The sequence below is a fragment of the Diabrotica undecimpunctata genome, unplaced genomic scaffold (genome assembly GCF_040954645.1).
Source record: "Diabrotica undecimpunctata isolate CICGRU unplaced genomic scaffold, icDiaUnde3 ctg00000592.1, whole genome shotgun sequence".
Lineage (NCBI taxonomy): Eukaryota > Metazoa > Arthropoda > Insecta > Coleoptera > Chrysomelidae > Diabrotica > Diabrotica undecimpunctata.
The window spans coordinates 1,032,721-1,054,413 of record NW_027311898.1 but is presented as its reverse complement, the minus strand read 5'-3'; the positions used below and the strand labels follow the sequence as shown (position 1 = coordinate 1,054,413).

The following is a 21,693-nucleotide window of genomic DNA, read 5'->3' as shown; positions in this document are numbered from 1 at the left end:
ACACAGATTCACTAACGTCAAGGACTGAACTGAATCATGTGGCACTGTTCTTCCGAAACTACGCCACAAACATCAAATATTTCTACAACGACGTAACTTCCTCTAAGCGGCCATAAGAGCAACTACATTTGCGTCGTTGTTCTCCCATGTGTGTTACATATTTTTGAGAACAGGGACGTATTTAACTGCAATTACCATATTTTTGCAGTTACGTCATTGTTCTTCTGGAACGGCGATATCTAATTTTACAATTATACTATTATACTAATCAAAATTAGATTTTTATTTCTCTTAATAACATATTCAGCTTGTTTTAATTCCTTTTTTTTTAATCTTATATAATTTGGGATATTAGACTAGGATACGAGATCTCGGAGACTGTTAGACAGGTGGACCTCGGATAGACTTAGGGCTTTGCACAAAGGGAAAAAGAAAAAAACATAGGTTATAAACTTAATCTAATACATAAAATATGTTTATACAAAATTTGATAAATATTACAATCTTCTGAACTTAATAATTGGGTTAGGTTATATGGTTTGGTGATTTTGGGTATTTTAGTTATTTCTTCACTTAATACTTTTACTTCATTACTTATTTTAGAACAGCCTAATATCATGTGCTCTGTTGTACCTTCTTCTCCGAATGGACAATTAGGAGAATCACTTAATTTTATTTTATATTTATACTGCGGAGTTAAAACATGGTTGAACCTTAATCTGCACAATACAGAGAAAAATCGCTTGCTTCCCGACAGTCTTGAGAACCAAGATTGGCTAGGAGGCTATGTTTTTATAAAATTTTCCTTTTTGACTGCTTCTATACATTTCTCTCCATTCTGTTAGTAATATGGGCTTTACGTGGCAAGCAATTTCATTGTGAGGACATTTATACCTTAAATATTCCCCTGTTCTACTTCCTATTTTAGCTTCTTCTTCTACTTCTTCATTTCCTTTTATTCCACAATGCCCTTTAATCCAAACAAGTGATACATTAATTTTTTGAGATTGTAGTTCATGAAGTTTAGTAATTATTTTGGTAAAAATATAATTACTATTGACCTGGTGGATATTTTTTATTTTGATAACAGCACTTTTATTAGCTTAGTGGTTAAACTGCATCCTTTTTTAGGTAACACCTTGACCAAAGAGAAGAGATGTGAAGATTGTAAGTCAAAGCTCTCCACTGCATAAAATCTATCAAAAAGATGCTTCTGGTGTACAGGATCGATTTTGCTATGGCATTTCTGTTTAAAATTACATGGAACATCTGTATTTAAGACTGTTTTAGCAGTTAAAGCACAATACAATTTAAAATGGGCGTATCACTTACTTCTCTACACTGCTTCCGTCAGACCTACGTAAGTAACTCCCTAATTTGAAATCTACAGTGTTAACTTGTTTCGATCTTTACTCAGTGGCGCCGGCCGACGGGTAGTTTATAGACAACAAATGCATTATTCTCCATTCAATTAAGTTTTAGATTGATTATCGTAGATAATATTTTAAAAAGATTTATCACATTTTTAATTTATATGTCTTAGCTAAATATACTATTCAATAAAAATTATTGAAACGTGACTGCAAAAACATCGTGGTGTTTATTTATAATAAATTTAAAATAACATAACAAACAATTTCGCAGTTATAGCTTAAAAATTATCTCATGAAGTTATTTATTTGTTAGAGAAAACTGATATGAACCTAGTAAAAATTAAACAAAAAATATTTTATCTATAAAAAATTGGTACCTGCAAAACCATCATAATAGTAAAGTCCATTTCCATCATATTGATAACACATTATGTATGCAAATCCCTAAACTGTTGATACGGGTGACTCAATGAAAAATAGATATTTGTCAACAAGTTTACAGAAGTATATAGGAAAATAATTTTAAATTGAGTATGACCACCAGGTATAAAGGTTGAAGCAGAATAGAATACAATAGAATAGAATAGAATACAAAATGTAAGATGTTTATTTTATTGGTTATATATAAAATAATTTGTGGCCGTAACAGGGGCCGATTTGTAAAAAAATGAATATTATTTTAATCAAATTCCATTTCGATTCACTGCTTTCTTCAGAATCTAAGGAATCTTCAACTCCAATGTTAATTATTACCGGTTCCAGCATTGCATAAGTCATATTATCCAAATTCCACATTTTATTTTTTTCCTTGCGAGCATGACTAACAGCATTTTTCCAATTTTCTGGAGTTACTTTTGATAAGGAATGTTCTAATAATTGTTGTAAGTCTTCTAATTTAAAATTTTTGTTGTTGCGTCCGACTTCACCCTTTACTTGAGACCATATATTTTCTATCGGATTCAGATCACAGTGGTATGGGGGTAAACGTAAAATAATTACATCACAGTTTAATGCCATTTCATCAATTATATATTTTTTATAAGCTGCTTTATGTTGCCTTACAATAGGTAATAATTCCTTTTTTGTCGAATTCTCCTTGTACTCAATTGCGTGTTTATCCAACCATTCGATTATCTCTCTTTTTTCCATGCCGTTGTTGGCAATTTTTCTGCTAGTCTTGAATGGTAACTTGCATTATCCATGACTATGACAGATTTTTTTGGAATTAAATCCAACATTTGCTCAAAATATTCTTCAAAAACGTCAGCAGTCATTTCCTCGTGGTAATCTTTGGTTGATTTTGAGGCAAAACTTAATAATCCACCATTGACAAAACCGTATTCGTTTCCAATATGGGTTATTATGAGTCTGCGTCCTTTTCCAACGGGAATATTGTTTATTCCAGTAGATACACCTTTAATGAATGCCTGACGGGAACTTTTCACATTTGTATCAACCCATAGATATGGTACAGTATGACCTTCATTTAGCCAAGTCTCGTCCAAATAAAAAATTGTTTTCCCTTCTTCTCGGTACTTTTTAATAGTTCTTAGATAATCTCGTCTCCAACATACAATGTAATCTTTTTCAATTAAAACGGATTTTCTTCTATTCTTTTGCCAACGAAATCCCATCTCTCTCAATAGTCCCCATAATTTATTGTTGCTTGTGATTGGTAACTCTTCGTTTTCTCTAATGAATGTTTGGATTTTGTCCAATGTTGGAAATTCTTTGTTAAAAAAAAAAAGAAAAAAATGAGTGGACGCTGCGTCTTATCATGATTTTATGTATTTCTTCAATTTCCAAGGGTTTACTCCCTCCACTCTTCTTGGGAGATGAAACAGTTCCTCCTTTTCTTTCTTTTAGGAATCTATAAATTGTTTTCTTCAACCCCTGTCATATTTGAACACATGTTAACGATTTCACGAACATTACTTAAAGGGCGTTGATGTACAAGTGCATCGTGTACATTTAATATTATATTTTTCTCTCTTAGACTGAAGGCACCTTTAAAACTACACTTAACCGGGATAAAACCTGTTGTCGACGTCATTTTTAAATGCAAATAACAAAATATCGACACCAAAAACGTAGGTAGGTAAGACATGAACAATGTACATCTACAAACTAAATGGAAGATGCAAACAATTTCTAATTTATATTATTGGCATAAGCTGTAATGTGGCATAAAAACTACTTAAACTATCATTAGTGAAGCCTTATCAGTAATTCCAGGTAATCGTTCAAAGAAGGTATTCTTTTTGTGTCAGGCTATAACTTGTATAGAAAACAATAATCACCTTTAAATTACTGTTTACATTAATTTATTTCGTGAAACATTGAATTCTCTCGTTAATCACCCGTGTATAATTAACAATAATCGTGTGGCATATATACCGACGTTTTTTACGCACAAAAAAGGTATAGTGAGATTAGTGGACACTTATTTTACAGAAGATTTTTTAAAAGATAATTAATTGTTGATGGCATCTTAACCCCCCAAAACCTGACCCCCTTAAAACTTATTCAAAAATGTTTTCCTTTTCAATTTGGCAATAAAATGGATTAAGATACAATATACTTCAGGCATTTTTGTTTCAAATATACCTAGGTGGTCGTAAATAGCTGTCTAAATATTCATACGCTAGGCTTTCACAACACCATGTTTTTATTAGAAATTATACAATAATAGAAACGAAACTAATGAACTAATGAACGTTTACAAAGAAAACTTAAAATTATAAACAAAATAAATTTATCTCAAGTGGTACAATTTAAAACAGTTAATGTGAAGTCCAACATTACATTTGCTGCAAATAAAAGTAACGCATTTATGGCATCTTGCACAACGTCTCTGTGTTTGATTTTTGATCGACCAATGATTCAGTCTGTCATATCGAACTTCATCAAGGACATTTGAGGTTCTTTGAGGTGTAGGAGTACGAAGATCATTCATTTCTTCAAGTAATAGCAAGGAATTGAAATAATTATCTAGGAAAATTTCACTTCCTTCAGGAACATATCCTAAAGCCATCCTTTTTGTAACAGAACTGCCTAAAGGTATATTAGTATCTCTTTGGCTTTTCCCCTCATATAGTTCAAACTTAACGCAGTATCCATTAGGAGTATTTAAACACCAAAAGTTAAACCCAAATCGAATGGGCTTTCCCCTAATGAATTGTTTGAAATGATGACGACCGTAATAGGGTTCCATCGCCTCATCCAGAGACCATACAGTAGGTAACGGGTTTGCATACAATTGAAACGTTGATGACATATGCTTCAAAAGGGGTCTTACTTTTGTGCATTTATCCTGTGGATCAGTTTCGTTGTTATCACTAAAATGAAGGTATTTAAAAATAACCAGAAAGCTATCACGGGACATAGCATTTGACACAGCCGGGTTGTAGGTGTCAGCCGATTTCTCCCAATACATTCTTCGATTTGGAAGTTGCACATATCCAGAAAGCAACAAAAAACCAAAAATTTATAGAACTCTTCAGGAGCAATTGTAAAAGATTCATTTCCATTTTTGTACTTCGCATATTTTTGGGACTCTTCGCAAATTTGTCGAACAAATTTCAATGACCAGAAAAGCTTAAAAAAATCAATTGGGCGACCTCCTGACTCGATCATATCATTTATGATTTGAGGTCGATTTTGAATTTGGTTTTTTGTTTTTAAATTAGAATCCTCTGGCAACTCTTCTACAAAATGCAAGGGTTTCCACGAACGTCTTGTTTTTTCGACTTTCAATTTTTTAGGCTTAGGTATGCTAATCCTGTTCTCATTTTTGAAGTAGAGGGTTCCAAATTCAATTCCATCCTTTCACGGTCGTGTGTAATTATTTCCACCTGAGAGCACTCTGCTAGTAGACAAGGGCCCAATAAATTTACGCTATTAGTATTCACCAAATTTTCTTCCTCTGGAACTTCATCGGTATCCGTGTCTCCGTCGTTTTCAGGGGGCAACAATGTAATGTCTATTAATTGTGAACCGGCAAGTTCATCGTCACTATCGGACTCTTCCAGACACGCTATTAGCTCTTCGGTAGTGAGTGGTCTCCTAAAAAAAAAACAAATATAAAATTACAATGCTACACTAAACTAATGGTCATAAAATCCTAACGTATGAATTTTCATACGCTTAATTTTTGAATACCCTCGGTAACACAAAGTGATTCTGTATACTACTAAATATAAACAGTAGTGTAATATAACCTCTAAATGAAAAAATAAACAAAGAATCTGATTAAAAACATAACAACTTAGCAATATTTTTGTATAAAGACTTACCTCCTCTCCCACTTTTGACGAAATTTAGTTGTCACGTCAGTTTGATTTGATTTAGAAGCCAAATTTTTAACTAAATACACCAATTAACCGGTAAAATATAAACAGCACACGTTGTTTAATTGATATTTGACACAATAAACAGAAACCAGCGCCGTCTTTTCGCTGTAAAGTTAAACAAAAATGGTATGTTTTGCGTATGGATATTTAGACGGTAGGTTTTGAAGGGTTAAAATATTAATTTTTTTTATTTATTTCAAAACAAGTATAGGGTGACGCCTATGGTTTTTTGACCTGTTGAGGATTTGCATACATAATGTGCTATCAATATGATGGAAAAGGACTATAAATGTATTTATCTGGCAAGTATTTCGAGGCGACGCACTGTGAGGAAAAAGTTCTCTGAATGGAATATACATTATTTTAATATATTTATAGGTTGCAGGAACATAAGAAAAGTATCCAATTGATGAATAAAACACAAATCGTGGATAATTTTCTGTCTTATTTTAAAACACCCTGTTTTGTATTTTATTCTGAAGAAGAAAGTAATCTGAAAATGCTTTTGTTTTTAACTACTTAAAATCCTCCTCCTCGGTCCTAATCCCTTTTGGGATGTGGTGACACCATCAGGCCTTTACAGTTTTTTCACGATTTCTCTCCATCCTTCTCTGTCCTGGGCTAGTTGTTCGGCTTCATGTAACCCTTGGTTAATCAGTATTTTTGTTTGATCTACCCAGCGGCTTGGAGATCTTCCCCTAGGTCTCTTTCCTTCAACTCTACCCTCGACTACCAGTTTTTAAAAATACGTGGCAACATATTTTCAATATAAAAGTTTTTTAATTTTGGCAATTCCAAATTTAATTCCAAAATTAGAGGCTGTCAAACGATTGTGCCTGTATTCTGCCCACAAAAAATTTGTAGATTGGCCCTTGGTAGATTGTTCTATTTTTGCAATCTCCTCATTACTTTTTTGTAAGGATTACAAAAAACTCTCGCTTGTTGGTATTTCTATATCTTTTAATTATCTTTTAATAATTTTTCTTTTTTTCTTTATTTTTGGTTGTAATTCTCTAAGCAGTCTTCTTTTGTTCCTTACTCTTTTGATTTGATCTATGTATTTGTTTGTATATTTTCCTGGACTTTTCATGGTCATTTTCTTATGTAGGTCACTAAAGTAATGTTCTCTTTCATTAAATGATATCGCTGCAGCTTTACACCGTGTATCGTAGCCACCTCTCAAAACAAAATTAATTCTTTTACCCCCAACAAACTTTGAAATCACAAAGTTATATGTTTCTGCTGCATTATTATTCATATTCAACAATAAGCTATGAGTATGTTGAATTAGTCTGTTCCCACACGAGAGAATGTCATTCAATAATCCACATTCTTCTAATTTGATAACAAAGTTTATTCGTTTTCTTTGGATCCTTTACAAAGATGTTGATCGCAGTTTGTATGTTGTCCAAAGACATGGTACGGACAATTTTTTATGTTTTTTATTAAGTTTTTCATTTGAATTTCTATACTATTTGTTTCATTTCTTCTGTAGGCTATCGCTGTTTTGATTCCTAGTCTTAATCTCAGTATATTACTAGACAAACGTTTTCTTAGTTCTGGCGCCACAGGTTTCATTTTAGTTGAATTTTTTTTGCTGCCAAATCTCTTAATTTACTGCAATAATTGCGTAAAGGTGATTTATGCATTCAATTTTTTTTATTAAAAAATTTGGACCATATGGTTTTTTAATGCATAATGAATTATATACACTACTATCTCCAACACCTACTGACTGTATGTATTTTAATCGATGCATCTCCACACTTCTTTAAAACCTTCAACTATTATATCAGTTTCCATGGAAGTGGATGATCCTTCCCAATTTTTAGAACATGTATGGGATTTAACTGTTTCATTTTTTGTTGCAGTTCTCGCGCATATAATACAGTATTTATTTCTTGTAGCAACAAATAAAATCTTTCCAGTTTTGGCACCGACTATGCAAGCCTAAAAAACAAAATATATAGAATGATTGTCTATCTTGTCAATACAACACACTTACTACACCTGAAGAAGCATCGTAGTTTACTTTATACGATCTTTTGGACCAAGCACCATCAGCTATAACGGTTATTAACCCATTTCCGTCGGAATCTACTTCACCAATTTCTTTGGCTAAAGCTAATTCCTCCCGTCCAGCCTCTTCTATGGAATCACAAAGTGTTTGGCAGATGATATCTGCAACTGTCTCCGTATGTTATGCATACTGCCTGTAGGACATCACAGGTATATTTAATGCAGCGTGTTGCTGCTGTATGTCTGAATAACCAGACCCGGTGGATATAGTAGCCATCACTTGTGCTACATTCAAGTTCAGTGAATTGTTACCAGAATCCTCTGTTGCTATCTCCTTTTCAATATTGCACATTTTACATTTAACAGTCAATGTACTTATCAATCCGTCCATTTTTTCTTTGATAATCTCCATATAAGAAACGTTGCATGAAAATGAAGAACTTATAACTTATACCACTAAACTAATAATATATTACTTAAACATACCCGTAAACTAAAGAATTTCAATGTTTTCAAAATAAATAAGAATACTAAGCAAGTTGATGAAGAAAATACAATAATGAATAACTGAAAATGGATTCTAATTCAAGCGAACTAACTGACCGTACGTACATGAGATTTAACGTCACGAAGGCGATAATGATGAAACTATGCGCCAATGATGAGTAACACGTCACAAGTTGTGTGACTTCTTACTTTCAAAACCAGTTGGCTGCTTCATATACACACTCTGGTAGGTCACCATATAGGAATGCAGTCTACATCAAAATTAGCAAGTCTAAGGTCCTTTTCCACTGCTAACGATAGCAAAATCCGGACAGAATCATACCGCACAACCGGCGCGAAAGTGTCTTCATAGTCTATTCCACGTTCTTGCATAAAACCGCGTGCAACCAGACGTGCTTTATAACGAACATGATTACCGTCTGAGTCAGTCTTAACACGATAAACCCACTTATTGTCTATCACTTTTGCACCATTGGACAATTTCACCAAGTTCCATGTGTTATTAAACTTGAGGGCATATATTTCCTCCTGCATTGCTAGTTGCCACTTGCTAGAGTCCTCACACTTTATTGCACTGTCATAACTTATGGGTTCAACTATGTCACACTAGTTTGCTACACCATAATAGTCAGGCTTAGACAGTGTATTTCTGTTGCGTAGCTGTCTATCACTAACATTATCATCATTGGCACTATAGAACAGATTACAATCAAAATCCTCATCATCACGATCTGTTGCTCGAGATCTACTACCTTGTGACATGTATAAACTCTCTTCATTGTCACTTTCTTGAATATCGCACATATCATCATTGTCTCTTTTTTCATTATCATCTAAGAGTTCAAATTTTAATCTAAAGATTTCCTTCTTATTTTTAATTGTTTCATCTTCATTAAAATTTACATTGCAGCTCACTTCAATTCTTCTCTTCTCACAATCCCAAAGTCTATAATTTGATGAATATCCATCATATCCAACGAACAATAATTTTCTTGATTTTGAATCTGGAATTTTGAACTTCTTACGAAACTGTGATGGTATCAACATAAATATCAACATGGCAGTAAGCTATACTGCCAAAAACTCTGATGTGCTTTAGATCTGGTTTTCTCCCAAACCACTTTTCATATGGAGTCATGTTTTGTACTTGACTTGAAGCTGTTCGATTAAGAACATATACAGCAGTATTTACAGCTTCGGTCCGCAATTCTTGTGACACATTTTTGTTGATAAGCATAGTTCTTGCACTTTCAACAATTGTCCGCAACTGCCTCTCACTGCGGCCATTTTGTTGAGGTGTATAAGGAGCTGAACATTCATGTAATATACCATTCTTCCTGATAAATTCCTGAAAGTCATTATTGATATATTCTCCTTTACCTTTATCACTTCTTAAAATCTTAATCTTATTGCCAGTTTGATTTTCAATCAGTATTTTAAAATCTTTAAACTTGTTGAGAACATCTGACTTGTGCTTTAGAAAATAAACACTGCAGTAACCGCTACAATCATCTTTAAATAAAACAAAATATTTTGATCCACTTGGAGAAGAAATGTTTACTGGTCCACATACATCTGTGTGAATCATTTCATCTGGTTTGTCTGATCTGCTTCCTGTAAGACTTTTATGGAACTTTCTTGACTGCTTCCCATACTGGCATGTCGCACAGAAAAATTCTTCTTTGTCATCAACTCTCATATTGTCTATCAAATTAACTGTTTTCTTAATTGTAGTGAAGTTGATATGCCCTAGGCGATCATGTCATAACTTTATTGATGATTTGCAAGCTAAATTACATTCTACAATAGGCTTAACTCTAAATTGCATGACCCACAGATTATCTCTACCTACTCCAACACATGAAATGTTTCCATTTGGCTCTAGAAATTGACACCTGTTTTTATGAGAATGATAGGTAAAGTTTTTATCTGTCATAGCTCCCATTGAAAATAAGCTGTGACTAAGTTCAGGAATGTATAGGACATTATTTATAGTACGATCATACTACTCACCTTGGACAAATGCCTGTATTTCAATAACACCTTTACCTTCTGCAGGAATCAGCTTGTCATTTGCTATTCTAGCAAACAGGTTCAGATAGAGATTCTAATTTTGAAAACAACAATTTTTCACCAGTCATGTGTAGGCTTGCTCCTGAATCACATATCCACTCACTTTTATTTACACTGGAGGTTGACAAGTACATGGAAGAAATATCACATATATAAGCTGAACTTGATGCTAAATTACTTCCTGATGACTTGATTTTATCTTCATTTTTGGAATCATGTATTTTCTTTCTACACTCTCGAACCCAATGTCCCTTGCGTTTACAATAATTACAGGTGGAATTCTTCTTTAAGTCCTGTATATTTGTTATCTTTTTACTGGTGGCTTCCAGTTTACTTTGTAAAGCCTCTACTTGTAAAGCAAGACGGGATATTTCAGAGTCATTATTATTCATTCTAGTTTCTTCTTTAAGCAATCTTGCTGCTAAATTTTCGAAAGTGTGCTGATCACTAGTTACAGAGTCCCAGGCTGTACGAAAGGCATTAAATCTAGGAGGTAAACTATTAATTACTTTGGAACAAACAGCACTATTACTCATAGTTTCTTTAACATCTTTTAACTTTCTAACTAATAGTTCTATTGTTGATATATGCTCTGCAACTTTTGCATTCTCATGCATTTTATATTCATAAAATTTTTGCCATAGCAACTCTCCAGATATTTCTGTCTTTTGTTCGTGTATTGTGATCAGTCTTGACTACATTTCTGAAGCATTTTCGCAATTTATCAAATGTTGTATTTGATCTTGACATATAGTGGATAACAAAATTACCTGTGCTTTTGAATTTTTGTCATCCCATTCTTTCCAGTCATTTTCACAGCTGAAGTCATTTTTGCACTTCACTAAATGTTTATTTTATAATTGTACGACTCGAACGTAACGAAAACTAAACACGGGACCACTCACGACTCGAACGTGAAACAACTAAACTTTTTACCACACCGGTGCGAACGACAGACTAGCTTTCAAATTTCGTAATACCGTGTCTGGGCAACCATAACCTGATAAATAAAATAACTATACTGTCCATGTAATAAAAAGTTTATTAAACAATAATTATTAGCCTGAGAATATTAATTAAACACATGTGTAACCGTTATTACATTTTAGAGAACATAGACATAACCTTAAAACTTAATTCTTCTTTTTCTTATATCTTGAATATTACATTAGTGCAGGACCTTATATTAACATTTTGCATTAATTTTTAAATGTTTCTATCATATATTTCTTCTGTGTCTGGCTATGATGCAGATATCATCTGCAAATGCTGGTTTGCAGCCATGATTTTTTTAATTACATTTTTTAATATCCATGCCTCAGCTCTAATAATCATCATTACGGCTCAACAAGCTTGTTTAGGTTTTGGCCTGTTTCAGATTTCTTCTCCATTCTGAATTGTTTTACGGTTTTTTTTCTCCAATTTTTTATATCTAAGGTTGTTATATCATTTTCTATCTCTACTCCTTATGGGTAGAAGGGAATTGTGTAGATGATTTCTTATTATTTTTCCTATTGGCACATGTTGGCTTATTTTTTCTTCCATTCTTCTTTCCACATGCTCTATTCCAATGCAGCTTTCCCATTTAAATAAATGTTATAATATCTGCATCCTGGTATATTTTCTATAGTTCAGTTATATCTTCTTTTCCAAACTCCATTTTCTTTGGTGCCTTTGTATGTGTCGCAAGATTTTTCTTTCAAATGTAGCTAATAATCTTTCCACACTTTTAGAAAGTGTACAGATTTCTGAACCATATGTGAACCAGTTTTAATAGGTTTTTGTATATTTGGAATTTTGTTTTTCTTGTGACAATATCTGATCCAAGTTGCATAATTGTGCTATAAATGTTACCATAAAATATGGTAACATTTTTTGGCAATGGATATTCTCCTCTTCACTTCCCCTACAACATTGTTATCAGATGTAACTAAGGATGTGTGTGTGTGTGTGTGTGTGTGTGTGTGTGTGTGTGTGTGTGTGTGTTTGGTGAGTTGGCTTGGAAACTAGTCCTTTAGCCACAGAATTGTAATGTAAGATATTAGTTTTTAAATAATGTAACCAACTTTAAATAAAAAGTTACATATTAGTTTGTATACTTCTCTACTATCTAAGGAGAGTAAATGGGTGATGTTTATGGGAGTCTGAATTTTAAGTTCTGATAGTTTTGAATACAGCTGATCTGTTTCATACCTATGTTTATCGCACTTAAAAAGAATATGGTTGATGTCACATTGTGATATATTATCGCATGAGCATACCCCAGAAGGGATAATATTTAACTTAGCCAAGTGAGCTGGGAATGCACCGTGATTAGTTTTCAGTCGAGTAATTGTGGCTGTCAACTTCTTTGGCATTGCATATTTGAAAATATAGTCAACATCTTGTGGTAGGGTAGGGTGGATAAATGTGGTAACTAAGGATGCTAAGTATTAAAGTTTTTTACCCCTCAATATTGTATTCTTATATTCTTAGATTCTGTAGCTGCCTTATTACTGCCTTTTTACTTACATGTACATATATATTTTGTTTTGGACTAATTGATTTTAATGCCACTATTTTGTGCAGTTCGTTCTATTTGATTGAATGCCTCTATTATTTCTCTTATTGTCCTTATGTTTAACATGCTAGTATTTGCACACTTTTATTAATTATTGTTCCTCAAGGAACGATATTTTTCATAACCATATTTCTTCCCATATTTCTCATAACTTAATTGCTGTTATCAAGGAATCTTGTTCTGGGTCTTCCTCTTCTTCTCTGACCATTGGGTCTATCACAAAGTGTTTTTATCAGTTGTATGAAGAATTCTGTTTATATTGTCATATGTACTGTTGAAGTCATGATGTGTAGATGTTAAATTCACTTGTTTTTTTGTTCTATATTGTTTTCTGTCTGCAGAAGCCATATTAGTATTTGCCAACTATGTTTTCAGCGTTTCTAAGCCTTTCATCAATAAAATTGGACATTTGTATACTGCTTTCAATTGCATGATTTCACTCTGCTGGCAACTGCTCATTCAACCACACCGTTGGTAATTTTACTACTGCTGTTCTAATCTCAGATATCGTTGGTGGACTATTTTCCCTGTTGTCTGCTTGGTCTAATAGTACATCGTTTGCTTCTACCCTACCCGTCTCAAGGTTTTCCTTAAAATGTTCTGTCCATTTTCTGTGTATTTTTTGTTGTTCTGTTAATATATTATGCTCCTTATCTCTACACATCCTTGTTCTCATTTTGAATTATTTTCTGTTGACTTCTTATTCTTGTAGTTCTTGCACTTCCTTATTCATGTTTTCTCTATTTTTTCTTCAGTCAATTTTCTTCTTTACATAGTTGTTTATATTCCTGGTCTGCTGCTTCAGTCTCCTGTTGCGCCAGTAAATAGTCTGTTTTCTTTCTGTTTGATATTTTATTTTATTTATATTCTCTTTTTTTCTTGGTATCCTTGACTCCTAAGTCCATTTAATAATATTGAAAATGTATAGCCTCAAATTGTGTTCACTCTTTTCAAATTAAGATGCACATTAGGAGTGGCTTCAATACTCAATATTGTTTATTCATGTTGAAAATATAAAGTCTTACACACCTCAAATATGTACAAAAGATTAAAATTAAAATTATTTTGTAAATATTCGTGAATTGAATAAAAGGAAATTTTATCAATATTTTTTTAATATTATTTTCAAATTCCTTTTCAGACAAGTTTCTGATATTTTCAGGCAGAACATTTTATTGCCCAATACTCTAGTCCATTTTGACACCTTTTCAAATACCAATATGCGGGTATCATATTCTGTTTTTGTCTAGTATTGTAACCATGCTGATCCTTGTGACCTCTATAAGGATTGGTACTCCTCTTCATGAATTTTCTAAGTGCTGATACAGTAAGAATTCCCAATCTTTCATAAGCCTAACAGCAGCCTTACCTAAATCCCAAACCAGCCAGGACCCTCACTGTCTTTCTTTTTGCAGACCAAATACCCTGTGAGTTTCAGCTACATGGCCACAGACAAGGAGAGAGTATGAAGGATGTGAGTGGACTATGGAGTGATATGTAGTACATTGACGCATTTTGAAAGATTTCTCAAAATAAAGAGACTTATTTCTTATTACTTTTGCATAAGTTAATAATATGTGGACCCAATGTAATTTTGGCTCCAAAAGAACTCCTAAAATCCAATCTCGCTGACTCCAGCATTCATATCACCCACATCTCCCATTGTGAAAAATCAGTTCTTTAATTTTATTGTTACTCAGAACCAACCTATTTGTAGTAAACCATTGCTCAGTCATCTGCCATGCCACCATAGAACCCCCAGCACATCTTTAATATTATCAGCTACAAAGACCACCACAGTGTCATCTACAGAGTTTATATTTAGCCTTATATTCCATGTTTGGAAGATTGTGTATATAAATCAAAAATAAAATAGGGCACAGTATTGAATCCTATTGTACTCCATTATTTAACACACTCTCTGACGATAACACTCCACCAACCCTCACAACCTGTATCCTATCTTTAAGATATGATTTTATAAGCTCAATACTCTCGGAACAAAAGTTATATTTTTCTGATCTCTGCAGTAGGATTTCATGACTGACCAAGTCAAAAAGTTAAATTGAAGCTTATGAAATGACTGTAATATATAAGGTTCAAAATATTGTATTTTTTATTCTTGCGAAAACTAAATTGACATTCAGAAAACATACCATTGTCCTCAAAGAAATCTTCTATTTGTAGTGCCATGCACTTTTCCACAATTTTCGAAATAATTGGCAGTAGTGAGACTGGCCGATAATTTTCTGGCAGGTTTGAGTCCCCTTTTTTGATATTGGACAAATTATTGCTTTTTTAAAGACATGAAAAACATGTTCTTTGATGCAGATACTGTATACGTCTCATAAGATATATCCAACCTCACGCATGTGGCGTGTACCGATTGTGTTTGAAGAGGTGGACAGTGGCGTGATTATGCTTTTTATATAATTACGGCACCGAACGGTTAACGCTGCGCTACTGACTAGAGTGGATAATTATGTAAACAAGGCACTCGTATTAAGTCATTGTTAAACCAAGGAATTTTATTAATTTGATTGCCCCTTACCTTATACCTCTTCTCTAGGAAAGATTCCAAATAAGCTTCTTCCAGAACATTCACAAATCTGTTAAACTTCTCAGTCACATTAATTTCTCTCACATTCACTAAGTCCAAAATTATACCAAATAATTTAGTCCAAATACCCTTTCTGTGTAAATGGCTGAAAGTAATTTTTTCTTCCAACCTGTTGTCCTTTGTGGTCAGAGAAATAAAGTTCACATACTCCGGCCATCTCACACTGTATCTCAGAATCCAGGGAAATGTTATCAAGAAAGTTTTCTCTTCGAGTCGGCTCAAAAATGGCTTGATTTAAATTGTAACCTCTAGCCTCATACCCTAGTTGTATTGACCTCATTTGTACAAAATTTTACATTAAAGTCACCTGCCAAGACCAATACTTTCCAAAAGTCCATCTAAACATGTTAAAAAGGTGTCAAAAGGGCCAGATAGGCTTTGATATAAACAAATAATACTTTTATTTATCTTCTTTAATACAATCATACAGTATTCAATACACTTTTCTAAATTAAAATTCACATTACAATTAAACACATTAAGATTCAAATTCTCCCTAACAAAAATACAGAATACAATGTGGCTAAAAAAGCTGCCAGTTTAATTCCCTGTAAGTGGACTGCTTGAATCTCCTCTTCCTTCAGCCAATGTTCTGTTATATAAAGAATATCAATTTTCTTATCTGCCGTAAAAACCTTCAGTTCATATACTTTATTCATTATGATTGCACATTTCCATGTAGAATCCTTATGTTAACGTTTGTTTCATCAATCAATCCTAGATTTTTCTGATCGACTTTGTGAAAGTATTTTGACAGCATATAAATTTGTATTGGAAATAATCAGTTCATAAATTTCGTCATTGGCTATCAGGTTGAAATAGTCTATGGGATCATTTCCACTTGGATCTAATTTAAATCCGGCTCTAACAGCAAATGGTATTTCACGATATTGTCTTAGTTTTGAAGACAACAGCTATTTCCGGTTCATTTTGATTTTGTTCTCCATAGGGTAGTTGAATAAAATTTTGTATTTGCATAAAATCATCATCATCGGTTGCGGTAGTATCGCTATTATCTTGTCAATTAGAGTCACTTCCAACATTCATTAAATCTACATCGTCCTCGTCAGATGTTTATAACATGTATGGTCTAGATATCTAGCCTTTTTAGATGTCTGGCAAATCTGGACACGGTATCATTTCCGAATTACTTTTTTTTGGACCAAATAACAAAACCCACATTAAATCCAAGTTTACCTAGGCATAAATTATATATTAATTTTATGTGCTAGTTCATTTTTGTTCTGTTTTCTGGCGTGCTGGTACCAAAGAAAGCAAATAGATATAAAAGGATAAAACTCCAGGCGCGTTGCCGGAGATGAACGTGTTAATGCAAAAATTCTTTTTCTGAACGATATATTTCTGCATTTGCATCTCCATAAGAATCAATTCGTTTTAAAGTACAAGTAACTGCAGCTATGCATCTTGCAAATCATAGAATGGCACAAAACTCTTCTTAAACTTGGACCATTTCACCATTTGTTTGATATAATTTCAATTCTTGAAACTGTATATCCATATAGTCCTATATAGCCCTCGATATAACCATATAGTCAGCCCAAATTTTAGAACATACCCGAATTTGAGATGTGAAAAAAGACGAATTTTTTAAAATTATTTGTTAATATTTTACTAATTTAATTAATTAATTTAATCTTTCATTTATTATTCAATTATATTAATTTAGTTAATTTAAATTAATTATTATAACAACAAAATGGATAATGTTTAGACGTTGCGACCTAATAATTTATCTATACAAGTGTGCACAATTTGAGAAGTATCGATCAAGTAGTTTTTGAGCTAAAGTGAACACCGAATTAAACAAAATTATTTCGAGAAAAACGCGTTAAAAAAAGCATTTTTTTATACTCACACATTGTTTATTTCTGGCTCAAATAGCGACGTGCTTCCTGCTAAAATATCTAGAGCATCTTTTTGCTCCCGCCTTCGACGAACAATGCCTTTTTTGTGGCACCTGCAGCTTTTTTTGGCTGTAGTAATTCGATTGTTATCTACCGCGCGGGCATAATAACTAGAACTTGACTCTGTACTTATTCCAACTTCTATGTGAGTGCTCACTCATCTCACTCACTCACTAATCTCACTCACCCATTCACTCACTACTGTCACTCACTAATTTCACTCACTCACTAATCTCACTGAATAATCTCACTCATCTCACTCACTGACTCTCTCATTCACTCACTCACTCTCTCACTCACTCGCTCGCTTACTCACTCGCTCACTCACTCACTCAGTAACCCACTCACTCACCTCACCACCTTACTACCTCACTCAGCTCACTCACTCACGTCAATCACTTTAATCACTCACTTTACTTATTCACGTCACTCATTCACCTCACTAACTGCTAAATGCCTATAGCTCCATCACTTTTGCCCCGATCACTCTGTAATTTTAGTTGGATACTCTTGAAGAGTTCTACTGTTGAGTAAAAAAATTCAAAAAATCCTCTAACCCCTCTTAAAGTGAAACTACTGCTTAATATTGGCTTGAGAGGGACAATGATGTTGAAAATTATTCATGTTACTCTTTTCCACTACATTCGTTACTCCTTCCGCAAATGGTGCAGTTTAAAGCTTATTAAAGTTACGAAATATCTTAAAAACCTTTAATTAAAGAATTGCACAAATCTGCTGATTAATCAACGTTAAAAGTTCAGCCAGGTCAGTTTATACTGATCTTCGTTTTTGTTAATATTATTTGAAACATAATAGATGTTGATTTACTCTAATTCTATTTTTTTTTAGGTTAACAGTAGAAGCCATGATGAGTATCTGAATACATATAAATGGATTTTTGGTGACTAAGGAATGCATACATCATGGAGTTATGTTTGTTGGTTACCACAAAAGCTTTTCACAAAAAAGAGACAACGGCAAATAGCATTCCAAATCTTGATTTAACATATATATAGCAATGTACTTGTTAATAATAAATGTTTTGTTGTGGTGTATTTTTTTTACAGTCAGTTTTCCTATATATTTAAATTGTAATATTTTTTCAGAAGTATTAATATTTTACGTACTTTATCAACACAAATTTGTGAAATTACTTGACCAGACACACAAATGTATGTATATAATACAGATGTGGTGGGGCACTTCGACAGTCCACAGCAAAGTAGCTTTCGAATTAAGTAGAGAGCTGCAGAAGAGTTTGTTGTGGAACTCTGAGGACCTCATCGTCTTGTTTATATATAAATACTTTTTGACTAAAGAGACTGGTTCAAGAACAATCTGCAAGTAAAACTATTTGACTAATGTATAATAATATATTTATTATGCTCATGGTGTAACGTAGTAATGATACTCAACAAAGTCTGACTAATTGGTCGTAACCAAAGTCATTACTACCAGAAAAAAGTAGTAATATATTTTTAGTTTATTCGTAATAATCATTACGTTAGTGTCTGCTTTATATTAAAAAAATCTGTGTATTATTACACAATGAGCAATAACTGAAATTCATACAAGATCTTGACTGCATTACTATGACATGAAAAGTGTTAGATCAACATCAAGGATTTTCAACACAAGGACGGTTTCCTATACGTATATATTTGTTTATAATAATCATTAGCTTAGCATTGACTTCAAATTTTAAAAGTCGATTTATGATTATTATTAAACAAGAAATTGGAATTATATCTAGAATTAAATCTAACGCACTTTGTCCTCTAAATCAGAGGTGAAAAGAACAAATTATTTCATATATGAAGGGTGACTGCTAAAAACGATCTTAGTTACAATTGAGGCGTTCTTTGCAAAAATTCCATTTGCCATTATTTACAACCTTGAAGATATTTAAAAAAAGTTATTTAATTGAACCGTATCAAGTTTACAGAAATTCTCAAATTAGTGATTTATTACTTTGATTATTACACATAGTTTACAATATAAGTAACATTACTTTTTCCTTTGGTTTTTTTTATGAAGGACATTTATTTATTTGACATATGGGGCTAAAAACGACATTTATAGTAATACACCAAAATAGAAAATGAACGAAAACTTTTGTGTGTGAATTTCGGTAATTAATTTATCGATGTCTATAGCTTCCATAATATAATATACAAAATTTGGCAAACACTCACAAAAGTAATCAAATAAAACCGTTGCAAAACAGTCACACGTCTGTGTTAAAGCACAAGATATCTATTACTGATGTGCCGCCAGAAGTCATAAAACCGCCGACGGCGCATTGTACTCAGCACAGGCCGCGCGGCGAGCTGACAAACGACGGCTTGTCTGTGTTGCACAACATAAGTACCATAGACGAGAGACCGCTTTCAACGCCGCCGACATCCTGTCTGTGTTTAAATTTAGATGTTGCGGGCTGTATTAAATTTGAAATTATTATGAAGGGCCAGAGAACTCCACTAGTTCAAATAAAGTTTATTTTAAAAAATAATATACAAACGAAATATTATTTACAGGTATTTTATTATGGTTTACATGTTATGTTTAAAGTTTAACATAAAATAAAAAATCAATGGGATATTTGAGGCAACGGTTTATCTTCTAACTTTTGCACATCTATATCTATGCTAGTCGTAGTGAGTCTAAGACACGCTTCCAGAGAATCGTTTTCCATGCGATTACGTGTTTTAGATTTAATATGCTTAAAAGCAGAAAATGTACTTTCACATATATCCGTACTACCAAACATTGAATATAGTTTCAACGCAAAGTTACGAAGTTTAGGAAAACGATCCTTGGAGACTAACTTCCAAAAGGTACTAATGTCTTCATTTTTCTTTGCTTGAAAAAACGAATCGGACTGTAGTTCGCACAGCTCTAACTGGCAGATCAACATCAAGGATTTCCAACACAAGGACGGTTTCCTATACGTATATATTTGTTTATAACAATCATTAGCTTAGCATTGATTTTAAATTTTAAAAGTCAATTTATGATTATTATAAAACAAGAAATTGGAATTATATCTAGAAGCAAATCTAACGCACTTTGTCCTCTAAATCAGGGGTAAAAAGAACAAATTATTTCATACAGATTGAACGAATTTAAAACGGAACATACGAAATCAATGTATTTCGGCTCAACTCCGCTCTAGGTGGTTGGCCAACAAAAGGTTGTCAAATAATTATATTATAAAAATCCAATACTTCAGCGGGCTGCTGGATTCGGAACTCATTCAAGAACAAGTCAAAACTCCACCCAAATAGGTTGCCTAGAATCACTGAAAAAACTAGACTAAACAAGCAGTTATTATGCTGTCAAACCACTTATCGCTTCCTTATAGTCCAAGAGATAGAGCCGAAATTTTGAACTGATCAGTAATATGACATTTCTCTATTGGAATATATTCATTGTAACTGAGTTAAGACTTTGCCTTACAGGCGGACGCCCCTCGTGGTACAGGGGGTGGCTATACAGGGTTAAAGTTGTCATTTTTTTCGGAAAAATTTACGATCGATAATATGGCTGAAAATTTGCCCAGAGTAAAATCTTGGTATAACTAGAAACTAGACGAAATCCCAAAGGCCGGACGCGAGAGTAGATACATAAGGTGTGGCGGACAGCCATAAATTAACAATAAGTAATATGTCCGCCATTTTCATGGCTCATTATTTAGCCCCTAAAAACTTTAAATCCAAAAGGGCGGACAGCTGGGTTGATACAGAGAGCCACAAAACGGGGTCAAATGTACCACTTGCCTGCGCATTTTAGGTCTCGGTAACAATTTTCAAACTGATTTTATTATGATATTTTTATACCGATTGATTTGAAAATTTGTATGCTCACTTCTGTTACTATTCTGAGAAGCGTCAAGTAGTTTTCCTCAAAATTTTCCAAAAAAATTTCCGTAAATGAAAATTTTCGTAATTTTTTGAGGTAAAATCTAATTTGTAGAAGAAAAAAAGGTGTATAAGAAAAAAAAATTTAGAAAAACTTTTCTAAAACATTTGATAAAACTCTACGTCATCGTCTTAATCTTTTATAGAATATTTTGTAGTATTAAAATGATATGATAATGTTTTTTTTTAAACTAAAGTCATATTTACTTTACAAATCACATTTTTTTCTTAAATATAAATATTTTACGAATTAATTTTTAATTGAATAAATGTTTGATATTTGATATTTTATTAAATTAAAGTAATTTTATAATGTTAATTATTAAATATTTTTGGTATAACAA

The 21,693-nt window shown here is 32.9% G+C and overlaps 1 long non-coding RNA gene and 1 pseudogene across 1 annotated transcript; one reads left to right on the top strand and one right to left on the bottom strand.

The window, feature by feature from the left end:
- Nucleotides 1-1,134: 1,134 nt before the first annotated feature.
- Nucleotides 1,135-19,446, top strand: LOC140431173 (uncharacterized). Its single transcript, XR_011949638.1, has 2 exons — nucleotides 1,135-1,360; nucleotides 18,279-19,446. It is a non-coding gene; the product is annotated as an uncharacterized lncRNA (long non-coding RNA).
- On the bottom strand, nucleotides 5,126-8,156 carry LOC140431172 (uncharacterized; annotated as a pseudogene).
- Nucleotides 19,447-21,693: the final 2,247 nt, after the last annotated feature.